At 43.3% G+C, this 5,844-nt stretch overlaps 1 non-coding gene across 1 annotated transcript; it reads right to left on the bottom strand.

The window, feature by feature from the left end:
* Positions 1-279: 279 nt before the first annotated feature.
* Positions 280-417, bottom strand: LOC119927721. The gene has a single exon (XR_005450698.1). It is a non-coding gene; the product is annotated as a small nucleolar RNA SNORA7 (small nucleolar RNA).
* Between the last annotated feature and the right edge of the window lie 5,427 nt (positions 418-5,844).

The raw sequence follows: 5,844 nt of genomic DNA, 5'->3' as shown, positions 1-5,844 counted from the left end.
TAAGATACAAGATAATAGGGTCACCAGTGATCTTCTTGCTAAATCCAAGGGCCATTTGTCTTATGCCGTCGAGCCGATTCCGACCCTTAGCAATACTACAGACACATCTCTCCCAGAACGCCCCGCTCTCCATCTGCAATCATTCTGGTAGTGTATCCAGAGAGTTTTCTTGGTAAAAATCCATAAGCGGTTTACCACTGCCGCCTTCCGCGCAGTAAACTCGAGTCTCCATCCTCGACTCTTTCTCCTGCTACTGCTGCCCAGAATGGGTGAGTTTTGACTTGTTCCAGATTGCCTTCCACTCGCTAGCCACTGCCCAAGCTAGGAATGGAATGGGTAGGCCTGTGCTTGACTCTCCCTCCCATAGCCAATACTGGTAGAGTACTGGAAACTCTCCAGGTGTGACCCTGAGAGAGGGAGGGCCCCTACTCCATCCCAATTCTCCTCGGTTTCTCATCATCATCATCAATCATATTTATTGAGGGTTTACTATGTGCAGAGCACTGTACTAAGCACTTGGGAAGTACAAATTGGCAATATATAGAGACAGTCCCTACCCAACAGTGGGCTCACAGCCTACAGCTGCCTTCAACACTGTCAACCAGCCCCTTCTGGAAGTATTAACCAATGTCGGCTTCACTGACACTGTCCTTTACAGGTTAATAATAATAATGGCATTTATTAAGCACTTACTATGTGCAAAGCACTGTTCTAAGCGCTGAACAGTGCTTTGCACATAGTAAGCTTCTCCTTCTATGTCTCTGGACACTCATTCTCAGTCTCTTTCACTGCCTCCTCCTCTGCCTCCCACTCTGTAACTGGTGGGGGGGCGGGGGTCCCTCAAGGTTCTGTTCTGGGTCCCTTTCTATTCACCATTTATCCCCACTCACTCATTTGCTCACAAGGCTTCAACTACCACCTCTATGAGGATGATTCCCAAATCTACAACCTCAGTCCTGATCTGTCTCCTTCTTTGCAGTATCACATTTCCTCCTACCTTCAAGTCGTGTCTACCTGGATGTCCGGCCATCATCTCAAACATAACATTTCTAAAATAAAACTCCTCATCTTCCCACCCAAACCTGCCCTTCCCTGACTTTTGCATCACTGTAGATGGCACCACCATCCTTCCTGTTTCACAATCCCATAACCTTGAAGTTATCCATGACTCCTCTCTTTCATTCTCCTCAGAATGTAAGCTAGTAGTGGGCAGGGCATGTGTATGTTTACTGTTGCATTGTACTCTCCCAAGTGCTTCGTACAGTGCCCTGCACGCAGGAAGCACTCAATAAATAACCACTGAATGAATGAATGAATTCAACCACATATTCAAACCATCACTAAATCCTGTCAGTTCGACCTTCACAACATCATTAAGATCTGCCCTTTCCTTTCCATCCAAAATGCTACCACATTAATCCAAAACATATCCAATCCCACCTTGAACACTGTATCAGCCTCCTTGCTGACCTCCCAGCTTCTTGTCTATCTCCATTCCAGCCCACACTTCACCATGCTGCCCGGATCAGTTTTCTACAGGCAAGTGGCAGAATCAAGATTATAACCTAGGTCCTCTGATTCTAAGGCTAGGTTCTCTCCACTAGGCCCTGATGCTGCTCATGATCCACCAATTTAAAGAGACATGGATGGTTAACCTCTGAAATAGTTTCCCAATAGAAATCTGAATCGAGACACAACAGTTTAAAATAATAATAATTATGATATCCGTTAAGCGCTCACTATAAATCAAGCGCTGTCCTAAGTGCTGGGGTAGATAAAGGTTAATCAGGTGAACATAGCCCCTGTGAACATAGCTCACAGCCTAATGTGCTTTTGAGAAGCAGTTATAATGTTCTCTTCTTTTTCGGCTTGGCACGAAATAGAAATGCAAATGCCGAGTGCTTGAATGAAGTGCTGTCTCCACTTCTACATTTTTGCTGAAGGGCTGTGTTATGGTGATGGTAGTTGGGTTACCTTCTCCCAGAACAATAGGGAATGAACCTAGTTTCTCCATAACCAGACCCAGTCCTTTGAAAACTCCTGCAGTGATCTCTTCTGAATTGAATAAAAAGACCATACCGAAACAATACCTTAAAAGTGAATTCGTATCATGGTTTGAATTGACTTTTTTATTTGGTGTTTCTTAAACGTGTGACAACTCGAAGGTGTTTTGATGTGAAGCTAATTAAAGGCCCGGGATTGTTTCCTTACTTTTATTAAGCGAACCTTACATTCTGAAATGGTTTGCTATTCATACAAAGCATCAAAATGGAAAGAACTCACATCTGCCTCTTCAAGGTCTCCTCTCCCCCTAAACTCATGAATAATCATTGTCACCAGCTTATCACTGTCAGATTAGGGGCTTAGTATTACATTTTATTTAAACCTGATCCAGATGGCTGCCAAGAGATTTTCAGGCAAATGAACTGTGAGGCAGCTATCATCAAGAAGCATTTTATTGTTCATGCATATGAGTGCAAGTGCATCCCTGTCTCCGAAGTGCTTTACGACACAGCTGACAAACATTTTCTTTTTCACCTTGGCACCTAGCAACTTAATCTTTATCAACAAGTTGTTGATATAATTTGTTTTAGATCTAAATGACCATAGTGCACAGCCATCCTTTATCGGCTATTAATTTAGAATTGAATTTACCAAGTCACTCAGCAGATGGAATTAACTGCAGGAAGGACTAAGAAGTCAGAATACCATATTGGGACACCCTGGGTAGAGGTCATTGGCCTCAGATAAACAATGATCTGACACTGTCCAAAGACCAGACTACTCAGCCTACTTGGTTGATAGAAGGAAAACAAAATGTTTCTACCACTGTATGTATCAGTTGTATAAGTAATAACACTTATAACAATAATAATAATAATAATAATAATGATGGCATTTTTTAAGTGCTTACTATGTGCAAAGCACTGTTCTGAGTGCTGGGGAGGATACAATGTGATCAGGTTGTCCCACGTGGGCCTCACAATCTTCATCCCCATTTTACAGAAGAGGGAACTGAGGTTCCGAGAAGTTAAGTGACTTGCCCAAGGTCACACAGCAGACAAGTGGCAGAGCTGAGATTCGAACCCATGACCAAGCCCATGCTCTTTCCACTGAGCCACGCTGCTTCTCTGTGTGCTTATTAGGCACACACTGGGGTCAGTGCATTGTTCTAAGAGCTGGGGAATTACAAAATTAAAAAAAAATTACTTTGCCCACAAGGAGAGTCCACCCTAATGGGGAGACAGGCATAAAAGGACTAAGCCCCCGCTTTTCCTCTGCTCTTCCTCCCCTCCCCATTTCCCCCACTCCCTCCCTCTGCTCTACCCCTTCCCACCAACAAAGAACTTGTGTATATATGTACATATTGATTATTCTATTTATTTCATTAATGATGTGTATATATTTTCAATTCTATTTATTTATATTGATGCTATTGATGCCTGTTTACTTGCTGTGTTTTGTTTTGTTGTCTGTCTCCCCCTTCTAGACTGTGAGCCCATTGTTGGTTAGGGATTGTCTCTGTTGCTGAATTGTAATTTTCAAACGCTTAGTGCAGTGCTCTGCACACAGTCAGCACTCAATAAATACGATTGAATGAATGAGTGATTTACATGGCAATCGAAACAAATCATTGAATGAGAATAGAATAAAGGTATGTGTGTAAAGGACTTTGGATGGGTTTAAGTACATCAAAGCTACCATTTGTGATGAACAACCCCTCCAACAGAGGAGAATCTTCAGCCTCTCTGCAAATTGTTTAACTTTTTCTTCTCCGGTGAAGGATGAGAAGCTGTGTGTCAGATTTCTTGCTTCAGCAGCATTTGGGCTTCTATTCTGTTGAATTACTCTAAGATTGGAGCTAAGGGTGTTAGTGTAGACAGAGCTTGTTCTGCTACTTGTTCTGCTTGTTCTGCTAGAGAAGCAGCGTGGCTCAGTGGAAAGAGCCTGGGCTTTGGAGTCAGTGGTCATGGGTTCAAATCCCGGCTCTGCAATTGACAATTAAGCAATTGTCAAGCTGTGTGACTTTGGGCAAGTCACTTAACTTCTCTGCGCCTCAGTTACCTCATCTGTAAAATGGGGATTGACTGTGAGCCCCCTGTGGGGCAACCCAATCACCTTGTAACCTCCCCAGCGCTTAGAACAGTGCTTTGCACATAGTAAGCACTTAATAAATGTCATTATTATTATTATTATTATTATTATTATTACTTGTTACTTCATTTCTGTTAACCAAGTGCTTAAGAAAAACCACAGTGGTTATTATGGTTACAATCAATCAATCAACAAATCAACCATATTTATTGAGTGCTGAGAGTGTGCAGAACACTCTACTAAGCACTTAGGAGAGCATAACGTAACAGAGTTGGTAGACACAATTCCTGACTACAATGAGCTTATGGTCTAGAAGGGGAGACAGATATCAATCTATATAAATGTATTATGCATATGTACGTAAGTCTGTGGGATTGAGGGATGAGTGAATAAAGGGTGCATATCCAAATGCAAGGGTGACCAGAAGGGAGTGGGAGAAGAGGAAATGAGGGCCTAGTCAGAGAAGATGTGCTTTTAATAAGGCTTTGAAAGTGGGGAGAGGGATTGTCTTTTGGATATGAAGAGTTAGCGTGCTCCAGAACAGAGGCAGGACGTGGGTGAGAGGTCAGCGGTGAGATAGATGAGATCGATGTACTAGAGGAATGATGTCCATGAGCTGGGTTGCAGTAGAAAAGTAGCATGGTAAGGTAGGAGAAGGTAAGCTGATTGAGTGCTTTAAAACCTATGGTGAGGAGTTTCTGTTTGACGCGAAGGTGGATGGACAACCACAGGAGGTTTTTTAGGAGCAGAAAAGCATGGCCCAAACCTTTCTGTAGTAAAATGATCCAGGCAACAGAATGAAGTTTGGCCTGGGTAGGGGAGAGACAGGAGGAAAGGAGGTCAACAAGAAGTCTGATGCAGTAGTCAAGTCAGGAAATGATGAGTGCTCACATCAGCATGGCAGCAGTTTGCATCGAGCTATTGTGAAGGTAGAAGAGACAGGATTTCAGCTAGAGAAGCAGCGGTGGCTCAGTGGAAAGAGCCCGGGCTTTGGAGTCAGAGGTCATGGTTCCAAATCCCAGCTCCACCAACTGTCAGCTGTGTGACTTTGGGCAAGTCACTTCACTTCTCTGGGCCTCAGTTACCTCATCTGTAAAATGGGGATTAAGACTGTGAGCCCCCCGTGGGACAACCTGATCACCTTGTAACCTCCCCAGCACTTAGAACAATGCTTTGCACATAGTAATTGCTTAATAAATGTCATCATCATCATCATTTTATGACAGATTTTATGAATCTGTGAATTGAATGAGAGAGACGACTCCAGGAAAACACGAAGGTTATGGGCTTATGAGAAAGGGAGAATGGTAATGCTGTCTACAGTGATGGGAAAGTCTCGTGGGGGACAAGATTTGAGTGGAAATATGAAGTGCTCTCTTTTGGACATGTTAGGTTTGAGGTGTTGGTGGGACAATCAGATAGAGATGTCTTGAAGGCAAGAGGAAATACAAGACTGCAGAGCAGGAGAAAGATCAGAGCTGGAGAAATTTGGGAATCAGCCACAAAAAGATGGTAATAAAAGTCATGGGAGCAAACGAATGAGTTCTCCAAGGGAGTGGGTGGAGATGGAGACTAGAAGGGGACCCAGAACTGAGCCTAGAGGGACTCCAGTGGTTAGTGAACCAGTGGAGGCAGAGGAGGAGCCCTTGAAAGAGACTGAGAATGAGCAGCCAGAGAGATAGGAAAACAGGAGAGGACAGCATCAGTGAAGTCAAGGTTGGATAACATTTTACCCATTCAATCATATTT

This window comes from Tachyglossus aculeatus, chromosome 4 (assembly GCF_015852505.1).
Source record: "Tachyglossus aculeatus isolate mTacAcu1 chromosome 4, mTacAcu1.pri, whole genome shotgun sequence".
NCBI classification, from domain to species: domain Eukaryota; kingdom Metazoa; phylum Chordata; class Mammalia; order Monotremata; family Tachyglossidae; genus Tachyglossus; species Tachyglossus aculeatus.
Note: the sequence above shows the minus strand (reverse complement) of the source record. Positions and strands in the feature narration are given on the sequence as shown.